The sequence below is a fragment of the Zosterops lateralis genome (assembly GCF_965231275.1).
Source record: "Zosterops lateralis genome assembly, chromosome: 10".
NCBI lineage: Eukaryota > Metazoa > Chordata > Aves > Passeriformes > Zosteropidae > Zosterops > Zosterops lateralis.
In genome coordinates this window covers 10861034-10874802 of record NC_139770.1, presented here as the reverse complement: position 1 = coordinate 10874802, position 13769 = coordinate 10861034, and the positions used below count along the sequence as shown (strand labels likewise).

The 13769-nt window shown below is 45.6% G+C and overlaps 1 long non-coding RNA gene across 1 annotated transcript in view; it reads right to left on the bottom strand.

The window, feature by feature from the left end:
- Positions 1 to 607: 607 nt before the first annotated feature.
- LOC310913435 overlaps positions 608 to 13769 on the bottom strand; it is a 61058-nt gene continuing 47896 nt past the window's right edge. The window contains exons 4-5 of the long non-coding RNA XR_014590819.1: positions 1338 to 1405; positions 608 to 1259 (exon numbers count right to left, since the gene is read on the bottom strand). This is a non-coding gene — a long non-coding RNA (uncharacterized lncRNA). The remainder of the gene's footprint in view (positions 1260 to 1337; positions 1406 to 13769) is intronic.

Here is a 13769-nt window from a genome sequence, read left to right as displayed (position 1 = left end):
CACTAGGCACCAGCTCAACCCACAGTCTCAGTCCTGAAATGTCTCTTTCATCTTTTTTTGGTTGTAAAACCTACAGTGTCAGCTCATCACGTATAAAAGCCTCAAAGTTTCTCTGAAGTGTGGTTTGCTCCAGTTATAAAAAAAGGCCCCACAATCACAAATAATGTGTACTCAAAAGGATCAGTTAAAGGTTGGATTTGCTTTTTGGCTTCTTCACTTTCAGGCAATACACATTTCAACCTTTCAAACTTTTCTTTGCTAATCTGAGGGAACTAAAATCTCACTTGGATGTTAGTAAATATTGAGTTGAGGTCAGAGAAGTGCAAGTGGCTGACTGGTCCTGGCTTAATGCACAACCATTCCCCAGCTGAACCACAGGTTCCTCACCCTCCCACTCTGACCCGACAGCTCAGCTCAGATGGTGCAGCCACTCTGCACCAAGAGGAGCATGTAACTGTCACAGCCTGGACCCTCTGTCGCACTTCCAGGGCTGGCATGTTAAGGGGGAAAGGAAAGAAAAAGTAAGGAACGTGAATTTCCCAATTAAAAATCACTGAGTGGTGACACTCAAACTTTATTGTCATCTTTAAGCCCAAAGATCCTCTGGGATATGAGCCCTTCTGCATTCGTTACTGCATCTCACTGAGGGCAGACCTTGTCAGCTGTTTCATCTCCTTTCATCTCACAGGCCCCTGACCTTCCCACGTGAGTGGAACAAGTCAGAAAATCACGGTCTATGCTGCCCTGGTACCTGCGGGTAGCATTCAATAACAGGTGCTGTGAGCACAGGGCTGCTCCTGCCCTGACCCTCCTGCCAGAAGACTGTCAGGCAGCTGCTCTGTCTGAACTGTACCCTGCTTAACAGAGGACAGGGCTTGTCTTTTTTTTCTCCTCCTCCTCCACTTGGAGCTCTTATTTCCCACCTCCCACTGCAACACTTATCAGAGAGTATATCCTTCACCTCTAGCTCAGCATCCCTTTCCTCAGACTGGAAAGTCACTGATGATGGGGGTGGAGGTGGCAGCTTGTTCTCAGCTCGTTAATCTATCACAAACCTCTGCAGCACGCTAGCTGCCTCCAGCCCTGATTCATTTTCAAGCACAAAGGATGTTTGTGTTTGATTGGTTATGCTGGATAAATGACTTCCAAGCTGTGAATTTCATTTCATCACTAATCACAGACATGGGTTGAAATCCTTTGCATGATGTTGACAAGTGAACTTCCATTGACCTCCATGGCAAGGTGGGACACTGGTCACCCTGAAATAAATTATAATGTAAATTAGATCAAAAAAGTCCACAGGAATAGGATATGCAAGAAGAGAACATTCACATCACCTTGTCTTTTCTCCTGGTCTGTGGATTCACATATGAAGGGGATATTTGCTCTCCTGTATCTCTAGTAGCTGTGAAACAGAAATACATCATTAAGGATCCTCACAGTCCCAGCTCAGATAAAGCCCAGAGGCTCCTAACCCAGTTATAACATCAGTCAGACCTTTCAGCTTTGCTGGTAGCTTTGATATCCCTATGGAAAAGGGATGCTTCTCCTTAGGACACAGAGAAATCTCTGTCCAGCAGAAAGCTTTCCCGTGGGCCTCTCACCATCCCTGGAAGTGTCACTGCAGGACTTAGGGCTGGTGGCACAGCTTCAGCATTGTTCATTTTCCACCAGAGGAGATGACTCAGACTCCCTTTCCAAGGACATAAAGGGTTCCCCCTCCAAACTGGTACATCAGTCAAGTGCTCAACATGGAGCTCCTCCCAGGAATCAGGAGAAGCAAAAAACCCATTTAATTTCTTACTCTTTTTCTTAAATGCTCATGCCTGTGCAGTAGGGTCTAGAAGTGTATGCCTGGCTCTTTTATCACAAAGACCCCTAAACCCCAAAGTCAGACCAGGGAAATCAGTTACAGATTTCAGAAAGTTTCTCTCAGCACCTCCATGTGCCCAGGCAGGCTGGAGTGAGAATTGTTCGGTCTTGCATGAATTCAGCTCTCAGTTCTCTGCCCAGCCCTGCAGTACAGCATCCTCTTTGAACAAAGCCCCTATATCACACATAACATCACACAGGAGAGACAAGGGGAGAAGGAAAATAGGAATAAACAGGTGACAGGAGGGACACAGAAGACAGCAGGACACACAGTCATGACCTGTGCTTATTACTAGTGCAGCAATGCACATCTGCACTTCACAGCTTGTGGTCTGTGCTCTGGAGCTGCTGAAGGTCTAATGGCTTCTCCCACTGTTGTGCCATGATGTGACATGTCCTTCCTTGTCTGGGCATTATGGGGGCAGGAGGATACTTTTAGGGAAAAGCTGCTCAGCATTAACTGTGCTCAGCAGGGCAGCGTGGGCACCACCCTCCTGACTGAATGATGAATGGCTTCAGCACTGCAACCTCCACAAAAATGCACTTCCCTGAATCTCTCCACGGCACCTCACTGGCCTCCAGAGCCTAATTCCTGAAATTAGGTACTAGGGCAGAGGTTTTTGGTTTCCAAACCAGACAATGTGCTGGAGAGTGGCCAGAGGCTGTGGGTACACCAGGCGAGGGTGGGGTAATTTGGGGGGAAGCTTTCTGCCTACAGGGAGAGCAGGATGCGTGAGAGCAGGTCTGCAGATCTCAGCTGGAGCAAAAATTACCGGCAGATTATCATCTTGATAGCAAGATTTAGTGCAAGGAGGACCAGGCCAGGTGAGTCACCCTGCTGCTGCTGCCAGTCCTTGGGGCTGCTGATGGCTGTGATAACCCAATGAGCAGAGTGGGGACCAGCAGGGAGATTGCCAAGTTAGTTATGGAGCTGGGCACTCTGGAATGTCAGCAGCTGCTGTCTGTGCCCCTTTGCAGCACCAGATACTGGAGAGGACAGAGCACAGGGCCTGAGACATGCCAGCCTTTGCCACTTGTTACTTGGCTGGGCTGCACCCTGAGCACAGTGCAGTCAATCCTATCCCAGGAATTGGGTGCTGAAGCAGATTTTGCTCCATCACAAGCTCCTCCTCTGGGGTGCACATGGCAGCAGCTGAACCTGGCTCACTGAGCCATGGTTGAGCAGCCGGGACTAAAACTTGTGGCAAGCCCAGACCAAAGATCTTAAAGAACTAAAGCAGAAGGGAATAAATTCCCCAAAACAAGAAACAGCTTCTCTGGTTGTTTGCAAGAGCACTAGGCCCTGGTGAGACAGGAAGGTCTGGGCTCTGCTATCTTCACTTCAGTCATTTGCTGCAGTAGATGAATGAGCTCAGATACTTGTGGTTTGCTTCAGAATTTGCATACCCAGCACCTCAGATAGTGTCATATCAGGTATAATTTTGACACCGTGCTCCCTTACCCTCAGTGTGGGCCTAAGAACTGGGATGGGCTCCCAAACAGTCCTGTTCAGTTTATTAGCCAGGGATCACATCACACCAGAGGGTGTGGAGAGGCCCTTGACACCAAAATGTTTTGACAATCAAACATCCCCAAGCAACTCTAGGCATCAAGCACAGCTGATGCAGGGTGGCCAAAGCAGCTTTGAGCTGTCCACAGCTACACAGACACATAACAGAGAGCTCAGCAAATCCTTCCTGAGAAGTGGTGTGAACTCTTGGGTTACTGCTGCACATGAAGCCAGCTGTCCCCTCTGCACAGCCAGTGCCACCTATGCTGGTGAGTCTGACAGGAGCCCCAGTCTGTGCAAGCTGAGATTCTGGTGCACACTGGTGCTGCTGACTGCTTGGTTTTCAGGAGCCACATACACCCTACAGAGCACAGGAAAGCATCACCCTCCACAAACCCTTCCACATGGCCAGCACTGCTCCCACCAGCCCACAGCAGAGAGCAACAGAGATTGAAGATGCTGCTGAACAGTCCCTGCAGGCACAAGGCTCCACAGACTCCACTGTAACCAGCAAGGGATGGAGAGCTCAGACTCCCTTGCTGACACCATTGCAACCCCTGCTTAAGAGCAGAGATAGAGGCTGGTCCTGCTTTGCATTGAGGGTCTCTCTCCCATGGATGCACTCTAAGCCCAAACACATCATCCTCTGCTGGGGCTCCCATCTTCCCTTTGCTCCAGGCAGAAGTGGTGACTGAATGTGATCAGGTGCTAACATTTTTTTGGCCTGAAAAGTCTTTAGATGTTGCAATTTGTTGCTCAGGGGTTGCAGCTGGACTAGATTAGATTACACTGGGCTAACCAGAGAGATTTTTGCTGGGTTTCTCCAGCACCAAGCTAACCACAAATCATGAAGCAGCAAGAAGACCTACAAAAATATTCACATCTGAAATGCTTTCTCACAGAGAAAGTCCAATTAACAAAAAGTCCCATGAGGTCAAAAGAGAAATGAAAAGTAATCATTGGGGTCAGAGATTGTACAGTGCACTGAGTATTGAAATTACTCACCCTGCTGCAGTTCAGCTAAAAGATTTCCTGTTTGCTTTGCCCTAATTTTAGGGTGTTTTACAGTTATTGGAATGATAAATTAAACTCCTACAATAGAAAATAGCTGGTGGCAACGGAGGTGGGGTAATTTCATGAGTTAACTGTGACAGAACAATATGAGAAACATTATGGTCTTATTTTGGTTTAAATTTGGAGACAGAAGTACACCTCAGTCCTTATTTTATTGAAATGGCTTATTCAGCTCAAGAACGTATTTTGCATCCCTATTTCCCCTGCTGCATAGTGGAATATGATGCCATGCACTCTGCTTGTCATAGCTCAGATCCTGTCTTGCATTTCTGTAATGCCTTGCATGGTGGAGAGTCTCTGCATGCTTCACAAACTGCTGCATACATGGCCAGAATCAGACATGCAGCCACTTCTGGGGTGGAAAGCAGCAAGAACTGAGTGTGCTGCACTGGGGGAATAAGATTCTGTCCTGGAAGAGATGCTTTTGCATAGCATGTCATTAACATCAATCTCTGAACACCCAGCAGGCTCCCCAGGCTACAAGTTTAGCTGCATCTCAAAGACTGGAAATTTTACTGCTGGGATGTGAACCTGTAGTTCCAGGCAATCTATTTCTGCCTAACCTGCTAGGCTGTCAGTAGCTGTTTTCATCACTTGCAAACACTATAGAGCAATAATAAATAAATAGTGGTGTAGATCTCAGCCTCCTATACCTTTTGAAAGAGGTTATGTTTTCTCAAAGGATGCTTTTGAGAAAGGAACCAACACCAGGTGGGAAAAAATGTCAAGTTGCCAGAAAAGAGTTGTCTTCTCTCTCCCACCTCTCATCATCTGCATGTTTCTCTTCTCAGTGTCTCACAATGCAAGAAGGAAGCACATCCTGATGGTTGGGAGGGCAAAGGTGGAGAAGGAGTAAGGACATGGCTTGGGCTGTGATTCTCAATGAGCTGCATTAGCTGCAGAGCTTGAGGAGTGCATGGCAGTAAAATTGTGACACAGGTTCTGCTCTCCCAGTGCCTTCTGCAGCCCTCAGGGTCCTATAAATCCCTCTCTGGCTGAAGAGAGAGCAGTGTGACAACACAGTTGACTATCACAGTGAGAGTTTGGTGCCTGGAGCTGGAATGTCCCCACTGAACACACCTCTTAATAAGGCTCCCAATCCTACTCCCACGTCAAATCCAGATTCCAGACATCCTGCAACTTCTGTGACACCTACTTGGAGCCATTATCCATACCTACCTGCTCATCTCTGTCCCCTTTCCCAAAACCCTGGATGCCAAAAGTGTGTCCTGGTGGTCAGAGAGAGGTTCCAGCAAGGTTCTTGTTGAGGTACCTGCTCATTGCTTTCCAGAACTCGGGAAGGTACCAGTGAAAAGGCAGGCGATGCTTAGAAGATTGGAAATTGTCCAAGGGCACCTGTGACCTGGCTACAGTGCTCATACCAGCTTCTTCTTCAACTGGGTATTAGTTTACTTGTTTTGATTTTAAACAGGCTTAAAACCTTAGGGAAGAAGAAAGTTGCTTTTTTAATGCCAGCCTTTTTTAACATCATCCTGATGCTACATGAGGAGAATGATGCCCTTTTCTTCCTGCACACTGAGGAAGTACAGAGGAAAGTGCAGTCCCTGTGGCCCTGAGCACTGCCTGAGGCACTGGCTGGCAGCTGAAGAAGACCTGGTGTGCAGCCACACACCCCAGTGCTGTGGTATGTGTCCTACCTCAGCCTGAATCACAGCTGCCAGCAGGATGAACACCTGGGTTTGCAGGGTTTGCTGCCTTCAGCTGCACCCAGCTCCTCGTGCTCAGGAAACCACAGCCCTGGGTATGGGGCAGCTGAAACTCAGCTGAGCAGCGGGCAGACTACAGCTATTTTTTAGAAGGCATTTCCATTTTGGTGGGATAGAGGTTACAAAGTGGTTGGCTATAAAATAGTATCTAACATACTGAAAAAATCAATTGCTGCTGACACACAATAGCCCTGAGCCAGCTGATCCATCCCTGGTTCCCAGTGGCCATGAGGACACAACAGTCTGCCAAAGCCATCAGCTGAATATTCTGCATGCAGGGCCACAGGGAGTTGGGTTCCCTGCAAGCTGGAGTTTTCTGGAATGTTAATCTAATTTCTTAAGCACTGATGTAGGAATGAGAGGCCAATGGAGAGCCCATGTACCAGCCTATCTTTATAAGGTGCTGTGGCTGAACAGGGCTGAGGCTTCACCTCCAAAGCCAGTGTCTGGATAATGAGCTTGAAATCAGCAAATAGGAGAAAACCATACTCATTCCAGGCTCTGCCTTTCCTTGCCACCATGCACTATCCCAGATGCTTCCTGTTCCTCAACAGCATCTTCCACCTTGAGGCATTTGAGAGAGCATTTCCCTTCATCTCAAAAAGCAGCACGTGGGCAGAGGTAAAACAAAGCTCTGCTATCTCAGAGCCACATTTCTGCCTTGTGTATTTCTGTGCAGTGCCAAAAACCATCGGGGTGGGCAGCCCTGGGATAGCTGCTGTCTCCAGCCCTGACTCCTCTCCCTGACCACAGGCAAATGCAGCTCTGGTTTGGGCCAGGATCTTGTACCAGTCTCCAACGTCATTTGTTCCATCACCTGGACCTGTTGTTTTCAAATGTGCAAGGGGCCAACGGATATATTTGTTGATAGTATGTATGTTGGTTACTACCAGGATTGCAGTTTTAAGGATTTTCCACATATCGTGTGTCCTGTGTCGGTCCATGTTGCAGTGCAGTGACCCAGACACAACACTGACAGCTGCAGGGTAAATAAATAAAAACAGAGTATTTTGATCTTGGAAGGGGAGGTGGTTTGGAGGGGAAGGGGGGCCAGGGTGTCAGCCAGAACAGGGTGGCCACAGCTGTGATGGGAACAGATGCGCCACAGGGAGCGGGAGCAGGGAATAGAGTTCTGCAAATGCAAGCAATGCTGGAGAGTCTTGGAGAATGGCATGCATATTTGGGACAGGTGGGAAGTGTTTACATTGAAATAAGAAGGATGATGGCCTGACAGAATGCTGGTCATGTTACCTGTGACCCAAACTGACCGGCCACAGCTCTCATGGGCCCAGAACATCTGAGACCACCATTTCTTTGTCACAGCAGGACCCACTGAATTCACGTAGGGTCCTATGCAATGGTAGAGCTGCTGCTCCTTGGAGGTGTTTTGTCCCTCTCACAAGCAAGCTGATGTTGCCTCTAAGCCAGCCTTTGTCCCAGTCTAGCTTGTGGTGGGTCTCTGTAGGATCCCTGTGCAAGCCTTGAACCAGACAGGTACAAAGCAGTATCAAGACCTGCGGCAGCAAACCTGCCAGTGTGGTCTCCAGCACAGATGGAGCACAGCTGGCAGTGCCCAAGGACACATATCTGACTCACCCCAAACAGCAGCTCTGCCATGGCTGGGTCCCAAGCTGGTTACATTGGTTTATTGGCTTTGGTGCTTGGTTTTTGTTCTGGTTGTTTTGTTTGTGGGATTTTTTTGTTGGTTGTTTTTGTGTAAGTCTAGCAGAAGCTGTTTCTCAACCAATGTTTAAATGATGAAACAACTAGAGTTGCACACCTTTCAAATTCTCAGAAGCAGCCCAGGTGCCAGGAGGAGTTCAGTGAGGCTCTTGCAAAGCAGGTAACCTGCTGCTGTCTGCTGCCTGGCTGAAGTGGCATTTGGGTTCAAAGCAGTTGTGCTGTGTGCTCTCTCCTGGTGGTCATTAAAGACGGGAGGTTGTGGGCTTTGTTGCAGAAGATCTTTGCAATGCTTCACTGAATTTCCTCCGTCCAAAGGACTCATCACAACAAATGTGAACAAAATCCTTATTCTGGCCCTTTACACCCTTTATAAAACATTAAGGGCTGGGTTTTTCAAGAATCCCAGAGGCACATGTGTCCCCACTTAAAATTAGTGGAGGGCTGGGAACCCATCTCCCTGAGGTGCTCTTGAAACCTCAGCTAAAGGGGTTTAGCTGAGCTCAGCAAAGGCAGACAGCATAGCTCTGTCAAGCATGCACTATCCAAGGGTGGCAAGGAGACTTGTCCAAGGTCATTTTGTGTGGTGCACTGAAGAATAGAGGCCAGAGGATCCATCTTTTAAGCCCCCCTTTTGCTCCTGGCTGCTTGCTGACTTGTGAGACCCACGGGAGAAGAAACCCTTCTGACTGCAGCTATGTCACAGGGGGATGCTTAAAGGCAGCTTGCAAGAAAGTTTGAGCATTTCTAATCAAGTTGGAGAAAGGCTCACAAACATAAAGTCATGTTGAGAGACATTCCCTGCATTTATTCACACCCTAGCCCCTAGATAAAAATGGCTTTGTATGTTAAGTTTAGGACCACAGAAAGCCCCAGTGGATAGCAAGGGATTATCACAAAAGGGCAGCAAGGCAGTCAGAAAGAGCCTGAGGGACATTTTGTACGATTTCCATGAAGAGAATAATTAATTCAAACTGTATACAGACAGCTCTGGGAGTGTCCACTCTGGAGATGTTCAAAGAGTCCTTTGCTGCTTTGGGCTTACTTTAAATTGAGTGTCCTAAAAAACCACTTCAGCTATGCATTTCTTTTCAGTTATACAGAATGCTTGAGTGCCAAGGGATCAGGGAGAACTTTGTTATTAAAGAGCTGCAAGAAACAAGGTACATAGTCATTAGAAAGATGTTGAGTCATGAAAATACTCTCAATAATTTGAAATTAATGTTTAGTGTTTGCTGTACCATTAAAATGCTTAGATGTCGTGGGCATGGATACTAAAGAAAAGCCTTAAGGCCATGACTGCATGAGCAAGTTACCGCAAGGTGAGCGAGGGTGTAATTTTAGAGCACACCACTTACCATAAGGTAACTTCCCTTTTTCCAGCTCTTGTCCTGGGACCAGGGAAGGTGGTTAAGTCTTTGCTGAATATGGCACAGGCTGTCTTTTGAAGGCTGCTGGCTGAGGGCATGCGTGTGGCTGGGCACAGCAGAACAGATAAGGCGCAGTAAATCTGTGCAATAACTGATCTTATCTTTTAGTGACTTTGCTCTCCAGTACAGATGCACGAATGGATGGACTATGTGCAGCAGGCAATGCCATAGAAATGGATACAATCAGATAATTAAGAAGGTAAATAGAAAGGGCTGGATCTTAATGTGAAGATTATGTTTCATAAGAACAAATATATATATATATATTAATAAATGCTTGCAAATAACAAACAGGGCTCTAGTTTCCCTATCCCAGCACCTCTATTGACAAGGCTGGGAAAAATGACAAACTAACAAGTGTTTCCTTCTCTCCTTTAATTTCCAGAAAAACACAATTGTCTGAATTCAGACTGCTTCTGGTACTCTGTCCTTTCTTTTCCATCTTTGGTTTGTGCCAGGCAAAGTTCATCAAGTTTAATTTATGATTTGTAAAACTTATTTGTGGAGTGTGTTCCTGATAAAACAGGGCTTCTATCCCAAATGAAGGATTCATCCTAGAGCCTGGCCCGAGCCTGTCCAATGCTAGGTGGAGAAATACTGTCTTTCTAACCAAAGTTCAGAGTATCCTAGAGATTTTTATTTTCAACACAGTAATGATCACTGTGCTTCTCTTCTCTTCTCTTCTCTTCTCTTCTCTTCTCTTCTCTTCTCTTCTCTTCTCTTCTCTTCTCACTAGTTATTTTGAAGAAGGGAGATCTGTAAGTGTATTTCCTATCCAGATTTTTGAAACTGCTTATATCTCCTCTTGTAAAAACAGGAATGGAGCTTCACCAAGAGAGCCCTCCTACTGCTCATGTGAGCAGGAGGAAGATCGGTCCTCCAGGGTAGGTGAGTAATCCTGATGTTCAGACCATCTCTACAGTCTCTCCTTCCATCTAGATTGATGTTATCAACATCTGGGGGGTGAAAGAGGCTCCAAAGGAAGCCACGAGCCTGATGAGTACAGCAATCAGCTTTCATTGCCTCTCACAAGCTAAAGGCTTCATTAGACAAGAGTGCAGCTTCCTTTGGAAGGGTGTATTATACTCAGCAATAGCACCTCTGCACAACCATCTTCTTGCTGGTTAAGAACTCATGACCCCATAATCCGCTTGCCTCCTTCCCTTGTGGGCTGGCCTGTAGGACAGGGCTGTAGGATCTCACTGGTACACGGCACTTTACCCAAAGCAAAATTATAAACAGAAGATTATATCCCTAAATGCCTGTTTATATCCCCCAAACCAAGACAGAACTAAAGTACCTTTTGAAGACCTGGCCTATACTACCCAAGTTTTGCAGGCATTGCACAAACACTTTGTGTTTTCTAGGTGTGAAAAGGGGGAGATGATGAATGGGAAGAGTGGGAGGACTATGAATGCCCTTTCTGACCAAGGGCAGAGATGTATTTTGGGGCTGTCATACCTTATGTTGAAGAGAAACAAGCTGTGGTGGTGCTGCTCAGTGTTCCTGAAACTCCTTGTGGAAGCAGGGAAAGAATGCAGATCCCAGCCAGCACAGTGCCTGAAATTACACAGAAACTGTGCAGAAATTATGTTTCTCCTGCTAGGAAAGGGTAACTCATATTCTCATATTTCTACTCTTGCCCAGCTCTACACTTAAGAACTATTGTTCTGATGGTGGGTGTCTGTAGGCATCTGTTTTCTTCGGGTGCTCATTATATCAGAGTCTCAAGAGTTAAACTACCTGGAAGAAGGGGATTTTAGTAGAAGATCCGGAGTGGTGAACATTATCAGCAGTGTTAATCTGTCACATCTTTCCTGGACTGTACATACCATGCTCCACCACTCTGGCATGTCATGGCCTGCCTTGTTACAAGATGTGCTGAAGTTGTAGCCAGCCATAGTTTGGCATCTCAGTGAACCTTCTGATCCAAGAAAATACGGGAAGGAGAAAATAATACTGCCATTTTCAAAAAGAAAAACCCTACACACACAGACCAACCCACCTTATAAAAACCAACCAAAACCAACTCCTAGACTTCTAAGCAAGTACTAAAATAGAACTTTTCAAATACAACCTTAGAACAAATCTGTTTGAATTAAAGGTGAACAAGACCCTTGACTGCACATTACTAAGGGATGCCAGATGGCTCAAAATCTAGAGTTCTTCTCTGTCAGTTTTCTCTCATATTCAGACACATACAAACTAAAAAAAAAAAAAAAAAAAAAAAGAAAAAAAAGAAAAAAAAAGAAAAAAAAGTATTTGTTTTCCTGTTGTTTTCCTGGTTCCCACTTCTGGCAAGAACCCGTCCAGCAGCCAAGCTAGACTGAAAACATCCCGTGTTATCCTGGCCTGGAAATGCAGCAGACTCAAGCTGGAGCTGACTTGGAGAGCCTACACCCCAGTGCAGACACTGGACTGCAGACACCAAATGAGAGGGAAGGCCCTTGGCCCTATTGTTGTTGAGCTCCTGGAAAGGAGCTAGTGAGAGGAAAAACATTCTGGATAGGATAAAAAAACTCTCACAGGAATGGATGATCTCACTTGTCCGCACACACACACCCAGATGCACAAATATATATAATTAACTGGAAAATACTGTGTGGTACAAAGGTTTCTTCAGCTTGGGATCATCACAGTTGGGCTAGTTAAGGTTGGTACAGCCATAACAAAGATTACTTCCCACACATCTCCTGCTAAGAGCCCTTCTACCACATCACAGCCTTTTAGTAGGCATTTATATCTGCTGATAGGTACCTCTGTGCTTTTCACACAGAGAAAACTAGGCATGTGATACAATTATTAAATGTACGTGTAACAGCCCATTTAGTCATCAGTGGAGTAGATGGGGGCTATGTACACACATGAATTTATATGGACAGTCTGCGGACCCTTTTAAATGGTCATAAGGGTGTATAAGGGACAGGAGACAAAAAGACTGTGCTGTTTGAATACCATAAAGAATAAAACCAAAAGGAAGAATAAAACCAAAAGCCACTGAAGGCAGATCCATCTGGTTTTGCCTCTCTGCAGGACATCTGTGGGATGTCAAAGAACAAAGAGGGACCACTGAGGGTACTGGGGGATTTTGGGGTTTCTTAAGCAGCCCCATGACAACCTGGACACAGTTCCAAAAAGCAGCTCAACTTACGGACACAAGTTATCAGTCTCAGAGGTGTAACAAAACATCTTCTGCACCTTTTTCCCCATTTCCTGGACAGTGCTTGCTAAGGGACAGACCAGAGTGCTCCTCAGAGCATGGCTGAGACTTTATCAGCTCACCAAAGCAGCAAAGCTATTGCCAGGCACTGCTGGGCAGCCATATCACAGGACAAAGAAGGCCTTGCTCTATTCTGTTCCAAAGATGAAATATATATGTGTATATATATATATATATATATATGTATTATTTTTTTAAATCTAGGCTTGGGTTTTTTTTTAAATGAAACACATATGCCTCTATTTGTTTTGTTGTTAGGTTGGGATTTTTATGGGGCTTTTTGCTGCGTTGTTGCTTGGGGAGGTTTTTTTTGGTTGATTGCTTGCTTGCTTGCTTTTTTTTTTTTTTTTTTTGAATGGGGGCAATTTGTTTAGGTTATTGTTTTGTTCTATGAAAAGCTATTAAGCATTTCCACATATTTTCCACTTATGCTGAAAATAAAGTTGCATCCTTAAACAGAGCTAGTGGTACCCACTGATTCCCCCTCAGAGGTGCACTTGGGCATCCAACCTTTTCCATGCAAAAGGCCCACACAACATCCCTTAGAATTTTGCAAGGACCAAAACTATCTTAATAAAACCAAGGACAGCAAGAAAGGAGGTGAGTTACCTCTGCTTTGATAACTCCAGAAGCCACTTCATGCTTGTAGCATTAACTGGAAACAGTTTACTGCTTCCCCTGTCCTGCTGGAGCAGGAGCTGTTGCTTTATTTGTCCTGCACTGAAGAAGTAGGACAGTGTTTCTCAACAGGAAGGCTTGTCTGGATCACAGACAAGGAGGGCTCAGGAACACTAGCCCTCAAATAACCCAACCACTCATTCATCCTAACTCTTTACACATTGAAGAAAACTCATCACCACAGCTGCAGATTTCCATCCAGCTTCCCGATGAAACAGTTAACATAATCCCTAAGCAGAGATACTAATGTGAGAAGCCAAGAATGGTTATTTTTTTAGGTAACGAGAATGCCCCAAATTTTACTGGTGTTACATAACTTTTAGCTTCTTGTTCCAAGCCTCAAGCTACTGAAAAGCTTCTCTGTTTTTTAGGACTACAGGTCATTCCTTTCTCTGCGTCCAAGCTGCTCTTCCAATATATTTTTAAACTGTAAGATTGTTTCCAGCAAGTGGACTCCAAGTGACAGGAAAAACTCTGTAAGAGAGATTGTCTTCTTGCATATAAATCTTACTTTGAAAGGAGGTAGTATTTTTGGAATTCAAGAGCTTTTTTTTGCTCTGCAATATTTTTCTTCTGTC